Consider the following 18,500-nt stretch of genomic DNA (forward strand, 5'->3'; position numbering starts at 1 on the left):
CATCAGAAGAACTGAGCTGGGGGTAATGTTATACTCCTGTAGCTCATGTTAACAACACAGCCTGTGGTAGTGACTGACTATCAGAAGAACTGAGCTGGGGGTAATGTTACGCTCCTACAGCTCATGTTAACAACACAGCCTGTGGTACTGACCATCAGAAGAACTGAGCTGGGGGTAATGTTACACTCCTACAGCTCATGTTAGCAACACAGCCTGTGGTAGTGACCAGCAGAAGAACTGAGCTGGGGTTAATGTTATGCTCCTACAGCTCATGTTAAAAACACAGCCTGTGGTAGTGACCATCAGAAGAACTGAGCAGGGGTTAATGTTATAGTCCTGTAGCTGATGTTAACAACACAGCCTGTGGTAGTGACTGACTATCAGAAGAACTGAGCTGGGGGTAATGTTTACACTCCTGTAGCTCATGTTAACAACACAGCCTGTGGTTAGGACCATCACAAGAACTGAGCTGGGGGTAAAGTTACACTCCTACACCTCATGTTAACAACACAGCCTGTGGTAGTGACCATCAGAAGAACTGAGCTGGGGGTAATGTTACACTCCTACACCTCATGTTTACACAGCCTGTGGTAGTGACCATCAGAAGAACTGAGCTGGGGTAATGTTACACTCCTACAGCTCATGTTAGCAACACAGCCTGTGGTAGTGACCAGCAGAAGAACTGAGCTGGGGGTAATGTTACCCTCCTACAGCTCATGTTAAAAACACAGCCTGTGGTAGTGACCATCAGAAGAACTGAGTTGGGGTTAATGTTACGCTCCTACAGCTCATGTTAACAACACAGCCTGTGGTAGTGACCATCAGAAGAACTGAGCTGGGGTCAATGTTATACTCCTGTTTAACAACACAGCCTGTGGTAGTGACCATCAGAAGAACTGAGCTGGGGTAATGTTACACTCCTACACCTCATGTTAACAACACAGCCTGTGGTAGTGACCATCAGAAGAACTGAGCTTGGGATAATGTTACGCTCCTACAGCTCATGTTAACAACACAGCCTGTGGTAGTGACTGACCATCAGAAGAACTGAGCTGGGGGTAATGTTACACTCCTACACCTCATGTTAACAACACAGCCTGTGGTAGTGACTGACCATCAGAAGAACTGAGCTGGGGGTAACGTTACACTCCTGTAGCTCATGTTAACAACACAGCCTGTCGTATTGACCATCACAAGAACTGAGCCGGGGTTAATGTTACGCTCCTACAGCTCATGTTAACAACACAGCCTGTGGTAGTGACCATCACAAGAACTGAGCTGGGGGTAATGTTACACTCCTACAGCTCATGTTAACAACACAGCCTGTGGTAGTGACCATCACAAGAACTAAGCTGGGGGTAATGTTACACTCCTGTAGCTCATGTTAACAACACAGCCTGTCGTATTGACCATCACAAGAACTGAGCTGGGGTTAATGTTACGCTCCTACAGCTCATGTTAACAACACAGCCTGTGGTAGTGACCATCAGAAGAACTGAGCTGGGGGTAATGTTATACTCCTGTAGCTCATGTTAACAACACAGCCTGTGGTAGTGACTGACTATCAGAAGAACTGAGCTGGGGGTAATGTTACGCTCCTACAGCTCATGTTAACAACACAGCCTGTGGTACTGACCATCAGAAGAACTGAGCTGGGGGTAATGTTACACTCCTACAGCTCATGTTAGCAACACAGCCTGTGGTAGTGACCAGCAGAAGAACTGAGCTGGGGTTAATGTTATGCTCCTACAGCTCATGTTAAAAACACAGCCTGTGGTAGTGACCATCAGAAGAACTGAGCAGGGGTTAATGTTATAGTCCTGTAGCTGATGTTAACAACACAGCCTGTGGTAGTGACTGACTATCAGAAGAACTGAGCTGGGGGTAATGTTTACACTCCTGTAGCTCATGTTAACAACACAGCCTGTGGTTAGGACCATCACAAGAACTGAGCTGGGGGTAATGTTACACTCCTACACCTCAAGTTAACAACACAGCCTGTGGTAGTGACCATCAGAAGAACTGAGCTGGGGGTAATGTTACACTCCTACACCTCATGTTTACACAGCCTGTGGTAGTGACCATCAGAAGAACTGAGCTGGGGTAATGTTACACTCCTACAGCTCATGTTAGCAACACAGCCTGTGGTAGTGACCAGCAGAAGAACTGAGCTGGGGGTAATGTTACCCTCCTACAGCTCATGTTAAAAACACAGCCTGTGGTAGTGACCATCAGAAGAACTGAGTTGGGGTTAATGTTACGCTCCTACAGCTCATGTTAACAACACAGCCTGTGGTAGTGACCATCAGAAGAACTGAGCTGGGGTCAATGTTATACTCCTGTTTAACAACACAGCCTGTGGTAGTGACCATCAGAAGAACTGAGCTGGGGTAATGTTACACTCCTACACCTCATGTTAACAACACAGCCTGTGGTAGTGACCATCAGAAGAACTGAGCTTGGGATAATGTTACGCTCCTACAGCTCATGTTAACAACACAGCCTGTGGTAGTGACTGACCATCAGAAGAACTGAGCTGGGGGTAATGTTACGCTCCTACAGCTCATGTTAACAACACAGCCTGTGGTAGTGACTGACCATCAGAAGAACTGAGCTGGGGTCAATGTTATACTCCTGTTTAACAACACAGCCTGTGGTAGTGACCATCAGAAGAACTGAGCTGGGGTAATGTTACACTCCTACACCTCATGTTAACAACACAGCCTGTGGTAGTGACCATCAGAAGAACTGAGCTGGGGGTAATGTTACACTCCTACACCTCATGTTTACACAGCCTGTGGTAGTGACAATCAGAAGAACTGAGCTGGGGTAATGTTACACTCCTACAGCTCATGTTAGCAACACAGCCTGTGGTAGTGACCAGCAGAAGAACTGAGCTGGGGGTAATGTTACCCTCCTACAGCTCATGTTAAAAACACAGCCTGTGGTAGTGACCATCAGAAGAACTGAGTTGGGGTTAATGTTACGCTCCTACAGCTCATGTTAACAACACAGCCTGTGGTAGTGACCATCAGAAGAACTGAGCTGGGGTTAATGTTATACTCCTGTAGCTCATGTTAACAACACAGCCTGTGGTAGTGACCATCAGAAGAACTGAGCTGGGGTAATGTTACACTCCTACACCTCATGTTAACAACACAGCCTGTGGTAGTGACCATCAGAAGAACTGAGCTTGGGATAATGTTACGCTCCTACAGCTCATGTTAACAACACAGCCTCTAGTAGTGACCATCACAAGAACTGAGCTGGGGGTAATGTTACACTCCTACAGCTCATGTTAACAACACAACCTGTGGTAGTGACCATCACAAGAACTAAGCTGGGGGTAATGTTACACTCCTGTAGCTCATGTTAACAACACAGCCTGTGGTAGTGACCATCAGAAGAACTGAGCTGGGGTTAATGTTACGCTCCTACAGCTCATGTTAACAACACAGCCTGTGGTAGTGACCATCACAAGAACTAAGCTGGGGGTAATGTTACACTCCTGTAGCTCATGTTAACAACACAGCCTGTCGTATTGACCATCACAAGAACTGAGCTGGGGTTAATGTTACGCTCCTACAGCTCATGTTAACAACACAGCCTGTGGTAGTGACCATCAGATGAACTGAGCTGGGGTTAATGTTATACTCCTGTAGCTCATGTTAACAACACAGCCTGTGGTAGTGACTGACCATCACAAGAACTGAGCTGGGGGTAATGTTACACTCCTGTAGCTCTTGTTAACAACACAGCCTGTGGTAGTGACCATCACAAGAACTGAGCTGGGGGTAATGTTACACTCCTACACCTCATGTTAACAACACAGCCTGTGGTAGTGACCATCAGAAGAACTGAGCTGGGGGTAATGTTACACTCCTACACCTCATGTTAACACAGCCTGTGGTAGTGACCATCAGAAGAACTGAGCTGGGGTAATGTTACACTCCTACAGCTCATGTTAACAACACAGCCTGTGGTAGTGACTGACTATCAGAAGAACTGAGCTGGGGGTAATGTTACGCTCCTACAGCTCATGTTAACAACACAGCCTGTGGTACTGACCATCAGAAGAACTGAGCTGGGGGTAATGTTACACTCCTACAGCTCATGTTAACAACACAGCCTGTGGTAGTGACCAGCAGAAGAACTGAGCTGGGGTTAATGTTACGCTCCTACAGCTCATGTTAACAACACAGCCTGTGGTAGTGACCATCAGAAGAACTGAGCTGGGGTTAATGTTATACTCCTGTAGCTCATGTTAACAACACAGCCTGTGGTAGTGACCATCAGAAGAACTGAGCTGGGGGTAATGTTACACTCCTGTAGCTCATGTTAACAACACAGTCTGTGGTAGTGACCATCAGAAGAACTGAGCTGGGGGTAATGTTACACTCCTACACCTCATGTTAACAACACAGCCTGTGGTAGTGACCATCAGAAGAACTGAGCTTGGGATAATGTTACGCTCCTACAGCTCATGTTAACAACACAGCCTGTGGTAGTGACCATCACAAGAACTGAGCTGGGGGTAATGTTACACTCCTACAGCTCATGTTAACAACACAGCCTGTGGTAGTGACTGACTATCAGAAGAACTGAGCTGGGGGTAATGTTACGCTCCTACAGCTCATGTTAACAACACAGCCTGTGGTAGTGACTGACTATCAGAAGAACTGACCTGGGGGTAATGTTACACTCCTACAGCTCATGTTAACAACACAGCCTGTGGTAATGACCAGCAGAAGAACTGAGCTGGGGGTAATGTTACCCTCCTACAGCTCATGTTAAAAACACAGCCTGTGGTAGTGACCATCAGAAGAACTGAGCTGGGGTTAATGTTACGCTCCTACAGCTCATGTTAACAACACAGCCTGTGGTAGTGACCATCAGAAGAACTGAGCTGGGGTTAATGTTATACTGCTGTAGCTCATGTTAACAACAGAGCCTGTGGTAGTGACCATCAGAAGAACTGAGCTGGGGTAATGTTACACTCCTACACCTCATGTTAACAACACAGCCTGTGGTAGTGACCATCAGAAGAACTGAGCTGGGGGTAATGTTACACTCCTGTAGCTCATGTTAACAACACAGTCTGTGGTAGTGACCATCAGAAGAACTGAGCTGGGGGTAATGTTACACTCCTACACCTCATGTTAACAACACAGCCTATGGTAGTGACCATCAGAAGAACTGAGCTTGGGATAATGTTACGCTCCTACAGCGCATGTTAACAAAACAGCCTGTGGAAGTGACCATCACAAGAACTGAGCTGGGGGTAATGTTACACTCCTACAGCTCATGTTAACAACACAGCCTGTGGTAGTGACCATCACAAGAACTAAGCTGGGGGTAATGTTACACTCCTGTAGCTCATGTTAACAACACAGCCTGTGGTAGTGACCATCAGAAGAACTGAGCTGGGGTTAATGTTATAGTCCTGTAGCTGATGTTAACAACACAGCCTGTGGTAGTGACTGACCATCACAAGAACTGAGCTGGGGGTAATGTTACACTCCTGTAGCTCATGTTAACAACACAGCCTGTGGTAGTGACCATCACAAGAACTGAGCTGGGGGTAATGTTACACTCCTACACCTCATGTTAACAACACAGCCTGTGGTAGTGACCATCAGAAGAACTGAGCTGGGGGTAATGTTACACTCCTACACCTCATGTTTACACAGCCTGTGGTAGCTACCATCAGAAGAACTGAGCTGGGGTAATGTTACACTCCTACCGCTCATGTTAACAACACAGCCTTGTGGTAGTGACTGACTATCAGAAGAACTGAGCTGGGGGTAATGTTACGCTCCTACAGCTCATGTTAACAACACAGCCTGTGGTACTGACCATCAGAAGAACTGAGCTGGGGGTAATGTTACACTCCTACAGCTCATGTTAGCAACACAGCCTGTGGTAGTGACCAGCAGAAGAACTGAGCTGGGGTTAATGTTATGCTCCTACAGCTCATGTTAAAAACACAGCCTGTGGTAGTGACCATCAGAAGAACTGAGCTGGGGTTAATGTTATAATCCTGTAGCTGATGTTAACAACACAGCCTGTGGTAGTGACTGACTATCAGAAGAACTGAGCTGGGGTTATGTTACACTCCTGTAGCTCATGTTAACAACACAGCCTGTGGTTAGGACCATCACAAGAACTGAGCTGGGGGTAATGTTACACTCCTACACCTCATGTTAACAACACAGCCTGTGGTAGTGACCATCAGAAGAACTGAGCTGGGGGTAATGTTACACTCCTACAGCTCATGTTAACAACACAGCCTGTGGTAGTGACCATCAGAAGAACTGAGCTGGGGTAATGTTACACTCCTACAGCTCATGTTAGCAACACAGCCTGTGGTAGTGACCATCAGAAGAACTGAGCTGGGGTTAATGTTATAGTCCTGTAGCTGATGTTAACAACACAGCCTGTGGTAGTGACTGACCATCACAAGAACTGAGCTGGGGGTAATGTTACACTCCTGTAGCTCATGTTAACAACACAGCCTGTGGTAGTGACCATCACAAGAACTGAGCTGGGGGTAATGTTACACTCCTACACCTCATGTTAACAACACAGCCTGTGGTAGTGACCATCAGAAGAACTGAGCTGGGGGTAATGTTACACTCCTACACCTCATGTTTACACAGCCTGTGGTAGCTACCATCAGAAGAACTGAGCTGGGGTAATGTTACACTCCTACCGCTCATGTTAACAACACAGCCTTGTGGTAGTGACTGACTATCAGAAGAACTGAGCTGGGGGTAATGTTACGCTCCTACAGCTCATGTTAACAACACAGCCTGTGGTACTGACCATCAGAAGAACTGAGCTGGGGGTAATGTTACACTCCTACAGCTCATGTTAGCAACACAGCCTGTGGTAGTGACCAGCAGAAGAACTGAGCTGGGGTTAATGTTATGCTCCTACAGCTCATGTTAAAAACACAGCCTGTGGTAGTGACCATCAGAAGAACTGAGCTGGGGTTAATGTTATAATCCTGTAGCTGATGTTAACAACACAGCCTGTGGTAGTGACTGACTATCAGAAGAACTGAGCTGGGGTTATGTTACACTCCTGTAGCTCATGTTAACAACACAGCCTGTGGTTAGGACCATCACAAGAACTGAGCTGGGGGTAATGTTACACTCCTACACCTCATGTTAACAACACAGCCTGTGGTAGTGACCATCAGAAGAACTGAGCTGGGGGTAATGTTACACTCCTACACCTCATGTTTACACAGCCTGTGGTAGTGACCATCAGAAGAACTGAGCTGGGGTAATGTTACACTCCTACAGCTCATGTTAGCAACACAGCCTGTGGTAGTGACCAGCAGAAGAACTGAGCTGGGGGTAATGTTACCCTCCTACAGCTCATGTTAACAACACAGCCTGTGGTAGTGACCATCACAAGAACTAAGCTGGGGGTAATGTTACACTCCTGTAGCTCATGTTAACAACACAGCCTGTGGTAGTGACCATCACAAGAACTGAGCTGGGGTTAATGTTACGCTCCTACAGCTCATGTTAACAACACAGCCTGTGGTAGTGACCATCAGAAGAACTGAGCTGGGGGTAATGTTATACTCCTGTAGCTCATGTTAACAACACAGCCTGTGGTAGTGACTGACCATCAGAAGAACTGAGCTGGGGGTACTGTTACACTCCTACACCTCATGTTAACAACACAGCCTGTGGTAGTGACCATCAGAAGAACTGAGCTGGGGTAATGTTACACTCCTACACCTCATGTTAACAACACAGCCTGTGGTAGTGACCATCACAATAACTGAGCTGGGGGTAATGTTACACTCCTACAGCTCATGTTAACAACACAGCCTGTGGTCGTGACCATCTGAAGAACTGAGCTGGGGGTAACGTTACACTCCTGTAGCTCATGTTAACAACACAGCCTGTCGTATTGACCATCACAAGAACTGAGCCGGGGTTAATGTTACGCTCCTACAGCTCATGTTAACAACACAGCCTGTGGTAGTGACCATCAGAAGAACTGAGCTGGGGTTAATGTTATAGTCCTGTAGCTGATGTTAACAACACAGCCTGTGGTAGTGACTGACCATCACAAGAACTGAGCTGGGGGTAATGTTACACTCCTGTAGCTCATGTTAACAACACAGCCTGTGGTAGTGACCATCACAAGAACTGAGCTGGGGGTAATGTTACACTCCTACACCTCATGTTAACAACACAGCCTGTGGTAGTGACCATCAGAAGAACTGAGCTGGGGGTAATGTTACACTCCTACACCTCATGTTTACACAGCCTGTGGTAGCTACCATCAGAAGAATTGAGCTGGGGTAATGTTAAACTCCTACCGCTCATGTTAACAACACAGCCTGTGGTAGTGACTGACTATCAGAAGAACTGAGCTGGGGGTAATGTTACGCTCCTACAGCTCATGTTAACAACACAGCCTGTGGTACTGACCATCAGAAGAACTGAGCTGGGGGTAATGTTACACTCCTACAGCTCATGTTAGCAACACAGCCTGTGGTAGTGACCAGCAGAAGAACTGAGCTGGGGTTAATGTTATGCTCCTACAGCTCATGTTAAAAACACAGCCTGTGGTAGTGACCATCAGAAGAACTGAGCTGGGGTTAATGTTATAATCCTGTAGCTGATGTTAACAACACAGCCTGTGGTAGTGACTGACTATCAGAAATACTGAGCTGGGGTTATGTTACACTCCTGTAGCTCATGTTAACAACACAGCCTGTGGTTAGGACCATCACAAGAACTGAGCTGGGGGTAATGTTACACTCCTACACCTCATGTTAACAACACAGCCTGTGGTAGTGACCATCAGAAGAACTGAGCTGGGGGTAATGTTACACTCCTACACCTCATGTTTAGACAGCCTGTGGTAGTGACCATCAGAAGAACTGAGCTGGGGTAATGTTACACTCCTACAGCTCATGTTAGCAACACAGCCTGTGGTAGTGACCAGCAGAAGAACTGAGCTGGGGGTAATGTTACCCTCCTACAGCTCATGTTAAAAACACAGCCTGTGGTAGTGACCATCAGAAGAACTGAGTTGGGGTTAATGTTACGCTCCTACAGCTCATGTTAACAACACAGCCTGTGGTAGTGACCATCAGAAGAACTGAGCTGGGGTAATGTTACACTCCTACACCTCATGTTAACAACACAGCCTGTGGTAGTGACCATCAGAAGAACTGAGCTTGGGATAATGTTACGCTCCTACAGCTCATGTTAACAACACAGCCTCTGGTAGTGACCATCACAAGAACTGAGCTGGGGGTAATGTTACACTCCTACAGCTCATGTTAACAACACAGCCTGTGGTAGTGACTATCACAAGAACTAAGCTGGGGGTAATGTTACACTCCTGTAGCTCATGTTAACAACACAGCCTGTGGTAGTGACCATCAGAAGAACTGAGCTGGGGTTAATGTTACGCTCCTACAGCTCATGTTAACAACACAGCCTGTGGTAGTGACCATCACAAGAACTAAGCTGGGGGTAATGTTACACTCCTGTAGCTCATGTTAACAACACAGCCTGTCGTATTGACCATCACAAAAACTGAGCTGGGGTTAATGTTACGCTCCTACAGCTCATGTTAACAACACAGCCTGTGCTAGTGACCATCAGAAGAACTGAGCTGGGGTTAATGTTATACTCCTGTAGCTCATGTTAACAACACAGCCTGTGGTAGTGACTGACCATCAGAAGAACTGAGCTGGGGGTAATGTTACGCTCCTGTAGCTCATGATAACAACACAGCCTGTGGTAGTGACCATCACAAGAACTGAGCTGGGGGTAATGTTACACTCCTACAGCACATGTTAACAACACATTCTGTGATAGTGACCATCACAAGAACTGAGCTGGGGGTAATGTTACACTCCTACAGCTCATGTTAACAACACAGCCTGTGGTAGTGACCATCACAAGAACTAAGCTGGGGGTAATGTTACACTCCTGTAGCTCATGTTAACAACACAGCCTGTGGTAGTGACCATCACAAGAACTGAGCTGGGGTTAATGTTACGCTCCTACAGCTCATGTTAACAACACAGCCTGTGGTAGTGACCATCAGAAGAACTGAGCTGGGGGTAATGTTATACTCCTGTAGCTCATGTTAACACCACAGCCTGTGGTAGTGACTGACCATCAGAAGAACTGAGCTGGGGGTAATGTTACACTCCTACACCTCATGTTAACAACACAGCCTGTGGTAGTGACCATCAGAAGAACTGAGCTGGGGTAATGTTACACTCCAACACCTCATGTTAACAACACAGCCTGTGGTAGTGACCATCACAATAACTGAGCTGGGGGTAATGTTACACTCCTACAGCTCATGTTAACAACACAGCCTGTGGTCGTGACCATCTGAAGAACTGAGCTGGGGGTAACGTTACACTCCTGTAGCTCATGTTAACAACACAGCCTGTCGTATTGACCATCACAAGAACTGAGCCGGGGTTAATGTTACGCTCCTACAGCTCATGTTAACAACACAGCCTGTGGTAGTGACCATCAGAAGAACTGAGCTGGGGTTAATGTTATAGTCCTGTAGCTGATGTTAACAACACAGCCTGTGGTAGTGACTGACCATCACAAGAACTGAGCTGGGGGTAATGTTACACTCCTGTAGCTCATGTTAACAACACAGCCTGTGGTAGTGACCATCACAAGAACTGAGCTGGGGGTAATGTTACACTCCTACACCTCATGTTAACAACACAGCCTGTGGTAGTGACCATCAGAAGAACTGAGCTGGGGGTAATGTTACACTCCTACACCTCATGTTTACACAGCCTGTGGTAGCTACCATCAGAAGAATTGAGCTGGGGTAATGTTAAACTCCTACCGCTCATGTTAACAACACAGCCTGTGGTAGTGACTGACTATCAGAAGAACTGAGCTGGGGGTAATGTTACGCTCCTACAGCTCATGTTAACAACACAGCCTGTGGTAGTGACCATCAGAAGAACTGAGCTGGGGGTAATGTTACACTCCTACAGCTCATGTTAGCAACACAGCCTGTGGTAGTGACCAGCAGAAGAACTGAGCTGGGGTTAATGTTATGCTCCTACAGCTCATGTTAAAAACACAGCCTGTGGTAGTGACCATCAGAAGAACTGAGCTGGGGTTAATGTTATAATCCTGTAGCTGATGTTAACAACACAGCCTGTGGTAGTGACTGACTATCAGAAATACTGAGCTGGGGTTATGTTACACTCCTGTAGCTCATGTTAACAACACAGCCTGTGGTTAGGACCATCACAAGAACTGAGCTGGGGGTAATGTTACACTCCTACACCTCATGTTAACAACACAGCCTGTGGTAGTGACCATCAGAAGAACTGAGCTGGGGGTAATGTTACACTCCTACACCTCATGTTTACACAGCCTGTGGTAGTGACCATCAGAAGAACTGAGCTGGGGCAATGTTACACTCCTACAGCTCATGTTAGCAACACAGCCTGTGGTAGTGACCAGCAGAAGAACTGAGCTGGGGGTAATGTTACCCTCCTACAGCTCATGTTAAAAACACAGCCTGTGGTAGTGACCATCAGAAGAACTGAGTTGGGGTTAATGTTACGCTCCTACAGCTCATGTTAACAACACAGCCTGTGGTAGTGACCATCAGAAGAACTGAGCTTGGGATAATGTTACGCTCCTACAGCTCATGTTAACAACACAGCCTCTGGTAGTGACCATCACAAGAACAGAGCTGGGGGTAATGTTACACTCCTACAGCTCATGTTAACAACACAGCCTGTGGTAGTGACCATCAGAAGAACTAAGCTGGGGGTAATGTTACACTCCTGTAGCTCATGTTAACAACACAGCCTGTGGTAGTGACCATCAGAAGAACTGAGCTGGGGTTAATGTTACGCTCCTACAGCTCATGTTAACAACACAGCCTGTGGTAGTGACCATCACAAGAACTAAGCTGGGGGTAATGTTACACTCCTGTAGCTCATGTTAACAACACAGCCTGTCGTATTGACCATCACAAAAACTGAGCTGGGGTTAATGTTACGCTCCTACAGCTCATGTTAACAACACAGCCTGTGGTAGTGACCATCAGAAGAACTGAGCTGGGGTTAATGTTATACTCCTGTAGCTCATGTTAACAACACAGCCTGTGGTAGTGACTGACCATCAGAAGAACTGAGCTGGGGGTAATGTTACGCTCCTGTAGCTCATGATAACAACACAGCCTGTGCTAGTGACCATCACAAGAACTGAGCTGGGGGTAATGTTACACTCCTACAGCACATGTTAACAACACATTCTGTGATAGTGACCATCACAAGAACTGAGCTGGGGGTAATGTTACACTCCTACAGCTCATGTTAACAACACAGCCTGTGGTAGTGACCATCACAAGAACTAAGCTGGGGGTAATGTTACACTCCTGTAGCCCATGTTAACAGCACAGCCTGTCGTATTGACCATCACAAGAACTGAGATGGGGTTAATGTTACACTCCTGTAGCTCATGTTAACAACACAGCCTGTGGTAGTGACCATCAGAAGAACTGAGCTGGGGTTAATGTTATACTCCTGTAGCTCATGTTAACAACACAGCCTGTGGTAGTGACTGACCATCACAAGAACTGAGCTGGGGGTAATGTTACACTCCTGTAGCTCATGTTAACAACACAGCCTGTGGTAGTGACCATCACAAGAACTGAGCTGGGGGTAATGTTACACTCCTACACCTCATGTTAACAACACAGCCTGTGGTAGTGACCATCAGAAGAACTGAGCTGGGGTTAATGTTACGCTCCTACAGCTCATGTTAACAACACAGCCTGTGGTAGTGACCATCAGAAGAACTGAGCTGGGGTTAATGTTATACTCCTGTAGCTCATGTTAACAGCACAGCCTGTGGTAGTGACCATCAGAAGAACTGAGCTGGGGGTAATGTTACACTCCTGTAGCTCATGTTAACAACACAGTCTGTGGTAGTGACCATCAGAAGAACTGAGCTGGGGGTAATGTTACACTCCTACACCTCATGTTAACAACACAGCCTGTGGTAGTGACCATCAGAAGAACTGAGCTTGGGATAATGTTACGCTTCTACAGCTCATGTTAACAACACAGCCTGTGGTAGTGACCATCACAAGAACTGAGCTGGGGGTAATGTTACACTCCTACAGCTCATGTTAACAACACAGCCTGTGGTAGTGACTGACTATCAGAAGAACTGAGCTGGGGGTAATGTTACGCTCCTACAGCTCATGTTAACAACACAGCCTGTGGTAGTGACTGACTATCAGAAGAACTGACCTGCGGGTAATGTTACACTCCTACAGCTCATGTTAACAACACAGCCTGTGGTAATGACCAGCAGAAGAACTGAGCTGGGGGTAATGTTACCCTCCTACAGCTCATGTTAAAAACACAGCCTGTGGTAGTGACCATCAGAAGAACTGAGCTGGCGTTAATGTTACGCTCCTACAGCTCATGTTAACAACACAGCCTGTGGTAGTGACCATCAGAAGAACTGAGCTGGGGTTAATGTTATACTGCTGTAGCTCATGTTAACAAGACAGCCTGTGGTAGTGACCATCAGAAGAACTGAGCTGGGGTTAATGTTATAGTCCTGTAGCTGATGTTAACAACACAGCCTGTGGTAGTGACCATCAGAAGAACTGAGCTGGGGTTAATGTTATAGTCCTGTAGCTGATGTTAACAACACAGCCTGTGGTAGTGACTGACCATCACAAGAACTGAGCTGGGGGTAATGTTACACTCCTGTAGCTCATGTTAACAACACAGCCTGTGGTAGTGACCATCACAAGAACTGAGCTGGGGGTAATGTTACACTCCTACACCTCATGTTAACAACACAGCCTGTGGTAGTGACCATCAGAAGAACTGAGCTGGGGGTAATGTTACACTCCTACAGCTCATGTTAACAACACAGCCTGTGGTAGTGACCATCAGAAGAACTGAGCTGGGGTAATGTTACACTCCTACAGCTCATGTTAGCAACACAGCCTGTGGTAGTGACCATCAGAAGAACTGAGCTGGGGTTAATGTTATAGTCCTGTAGCTGATGTTAACAACACAGCCTGTGGTAGTGACTGACCATCACAAGAACTGAGCTGGGGGTAATGTTACACTCCTGTAGCTCATGTTAACAACACAGCCTGTGGTAGTGACCATCACAAGAACTGAGCTGGGGGTAATGTTACACTCCTACACCTCATGTTAACAACACAGCCTGTGGTAGTGACCATCAGAAGAACTGAGCTGGGGGTAATGTTACACTCCTACACCTCATGTTTACACAGCCTGTGGTAGCTACCATCAGAAGAACTGAGCTGGGGTAATGTTACACTCCTACCGCTCATGTTAACAACACAGCCTTGTGGTAGTGACTGACTATCAGAAGAACTGAGCTGGGGGTAATGTTACGCTCCTACAGCTCATGTTAACAACACAGCCTGTGGTACTGACCATCAGAAGAACTGAGCTGGGGGTAATGTTACACTCCTACAGCTCATGTTAGCAACACAGCCTGTGGTAGTGACCAGCAGAAGAACTGAGCTGGGGTTAATGTTATGCTCCTACAGCTCATGTTAAAAACACAGCCTGTGGTAGTGACCATCAGAAGAACTGAGCTGGGGTTAATGTTATAATCCTGTAGCTGATGTTAACAACACAGCCTGTGGTAGTGACTGACTATCAGAAGAACTGAGCTGGGGTTATGTTCCACTCCTGTAGCTCATGTTAACAACACAGCCTGTGGTTAGGACCATCACAAGAACTGAGCTGGGGGTAATGTTACACTCCTACACCTCATGTTAACAACACAGCCTGTGGTAGTGACCATCAGAAGAACTGAGCTGGGGGTAATGTTACACTCCTACACCTCATGTTTACACAGCCTGTGGTAGTGACCATCAGAAGAACTGAGCTGGGGTAATGTTACACTCCTACAGCTCATGTTAGCAACACAGCCTGTGGTAGTGACCAGCAGAAGAACTGAGCTGGGGGTAATGTTACCCTCCTACAGCTCATGTTAACAACACAGCCTGTGGTAGTGACCATCACAAGAACTAAGCTGGGGGTAATGTTACACTCCTGTAGCTCATGTTAACAACACAGCCTGTGGTAGTGACCATCACAAGAACTGAGCTGGGGTTAATGTTACGCTCCTACAGCTCATGTTAACAACACAGCCTGTGGTAGTGACCATCAGAAGAACTGAGCTGGGGGTAATGTTATACTCCTGTAGCTCATGTTAACAACACAGCCTGTGGTAGTGACTGACCATCAGAAGAACTGAGCTGGGGGTACTGTTACACTCCTACACCTCATGTTAACAACACAGCCTGTGGTAGTGACCATCAGAAGAACTGAGCTGGGGTAATGTTACACTCCTACACCTCATGTTAACAACACAGCCTGTGGTAGTGACCATCACAATAACTGAGCTGGGGGTAATGTTACACTCCTACAGCTCATGTTAACAACACAGCCTGTGGTCGTGACCATCTGAAGAACTGAGCTGGGGGTAACGTTACACTCCTGTAGCTCATGTTAACAACACAGCCTGTCGTATTGACCATCACAAGAACTGAGCCGGGGTTAATGTTACGCTCCTACAGCTCATGTTAACAACACAGCCTGTGGTAGTGACCATCAGAAGAACTGAGCTGGGGTTAATGTTATAGTCCTGTAGCTGATGTTAACAACACAGCCTGTGGTAGTGACTGACCATCACAAGAACTGAGCTGGGGGTAATGTTACACTCCTGTAGCTCATGTTAACAACACAGCCTGTGGTAGTGACCATCACAAGAACTGAGCTGGGGGTAATGTTACACTCCTACACCTCATGTTAACAACACAGCCTGTGGTAGTGACCATCAGAAGAACTGAGCTGGGGGTAATGTTACACTCCTACACCTCATGTTTACACAGCCTGTGGTAGCTACCATCAGAAGAATTGAGCTGGGGTAATGTTAAACTCCTACCGCTCATGTTAACAACACAGCCTGTGGTAGTGACTGACTATCAGAAGAACTGAGCTGGGGGTAATGTTACGCTCCTACAGCTCATGTTAACAACACAGCCTGTGGTACTGACCATCAGAAGAACTGAGCTGGGGGTAATGTTACACTCCTACAGCTCATGTTAGCAACACAGCCTGTGGTAGTGACCAGCAGAAGAACTGAGCTGGGGTTAATGTTATGCTCCTACAGCTCATGTTAAAAACACAGCCTGTGGTAGTGACCATCAGAAGAACTGAGCTGGGGTTAATGTTATAATCCTGTAGCTGATGTTAACAACACAGCCTGTGGTAGTGACTGACTATCAGAAATACTGAGCTGGGGTTATGTTACACTCCTGTAGCTCATGTTAACAACACAGCCTGTGGTTAGGACCATCACAAGAACTGAGCTGGGGGTAATGTTACACTCCTACACCTCATGTTAACAACACAGCCTGTGGTAGTGACCATCAGAAGAACTGAGCTGGGGGTAATGTTACACTCCTACACCTCATGTTTAGACAGCCTGTGGTAGTGACCATCAGAAGAACTGAGCTGGGGTAATGTTACACTCCTACAGCTCATGTTAGCAACACAGCCTGTGGTAGTGACCAGCAGAAGAACTGAGCTGGGGGTAATGTTACCCTCCTACAGCTCATGTTAAAAACACAGCCTGTGGTAGTGACCATCAGAAGAACTGAGTTGGGGTTAATGTTACGCTCCTACAGCTCATGTTAACAACACAGCCTGTGGTAGTGACCATCAGAAGAACTGAGCTGGGGTAATGTTACACTCCTACACCTCATGTTAACAACACAGCCTGTGGTAGTGACCATCAGAAGAACTGAGCTTGGGATAATGTTACGCTCCTACAGCTCATGTTAACAACACAGCCTCTGGTAGTGACCATCACAAGAACTGAGCTGGGGGTAATGTTACACTCCTACAGCTCATGTTAACAACACAGCCTGTGGTAGTGACTATCACAAGAACTAAGCTGGGGGTAATGTTACACTCCTGTAGCTCATGTTAACAACACAGCCTGTGGTAGTGACCATCAGAAGAACTGAGCTGGGGTTAATGTTACGCTCCTACAGCTCATGTTAACAACACAGCCTGTGGTAGTGACCATCACAAGAACTAAGCTGGGGGTAATGTTACACTCCTGTAGCTCATGTTAACAACACAGCCTGTCGTATTGACCATCACAAAAACTGAGCTGGGGTTAATGTTACGCTCCTACAGCTCATGTTAACAACACAGCCTGTGCTAGTGACCATCAGAAGAACTGAGCTGGGGTTAATGTTATACTCCTGTAGCTCATGTTAACAACACAGCCTGTGGTAGTGACTGACCATCAGAAGAACTGAGCTGGGGGTAATGTTACGCTCCTGTAGCTCATGATAACAACACAGCCTGTGGTAGTGACCATCACAAGAACTGAGCTGGGGGTAATGTTACACTCCTACAGCACATGTTAACAACACATTCTGTGATAGTGACCATCACAAGAACTGAGCTGGGGGTAATGTTACACTCCTACAGCTCATGTTAACAACACAGCCTGTGGTAGTGACCATCACAAGAACTAAGCTGGGGGTAATGTTACACTCCTGTAGCTCATGTTAACAACACAGCCTGTGGTAGTGACCATCACAAGAACTGAGCTGGGGTTAATGTTACGCTCCTACAGCTCATGTTAACAACACAGCCTGTGGTAGTGACCATCAGAAGAACTGAGCTGGGGGTAATGTTATACTCCTGTAGCTCATGTTAACACCACAGCCTGTGGTAGTGACTGACCATCAGAAGAACTGAGCTGGGGGTAATGTTACACTCCTACACCTCATGTTAACAACACAGCCTGTGGTAGTGACCATCAGAAGAACTGAGCTGGGGTAATGTTACACTCCAACACCTCATGTTAACAACACAGCCTGTGGTAGTGACCATCACAATAACTGAGCTGGGGGTAATGTTACACTCCTACAGCTCATGTTAACAACACAGCCTGTGGTCGTGACCATCTGAAGAACTGAGCTGGGGGTAACGTTACACTCCTGTAGCTCATGTTAACAACACAGCCTGTCGTATTGACCATCACAAGAACTGAGCCGGGGTTAATGTTACGCTCCTACAGCTCATGTTAACAACACAGCCTGTGGTAGTGACCATCAGAAGAACTGAGCTGGGGTTAATGTTATAGTCCTGTAGCTGATGTTAACAACACAGCCTGTGGTAGTGACTGACCATCACAAGAACTGAGCTGGGGGTAATGTTACACTCCTGTAGCTCATGTTAACAACACAGCCTGTGGTAGTGACCATCACAAGAACTGAGCTGGGGGTAATGTTACACTCCTACACCTCATGTTAACAACACAGCCTGTGGTAGTGACCATCAGAAGAACTGAGCTGGGGGTAATGTTACACTCCTACACCTCATGTTTACACAGCCTGTGGTAGCTACCATCAGA

The sequence above is a fragment of the Lampris incognitus genome, chromosome 2, assembly GCF_029633865.1.
Source record: "Lampris incognitus isolate fLamInc1 chromosome 2, fLamInc1.hap2, whole genome shotgun sequence".
NCBI lineage: Eukaryota > Metazoa > Chordata > Actinopteri > Lampriformes > Lampridae > Lampris > Lampris incognitus.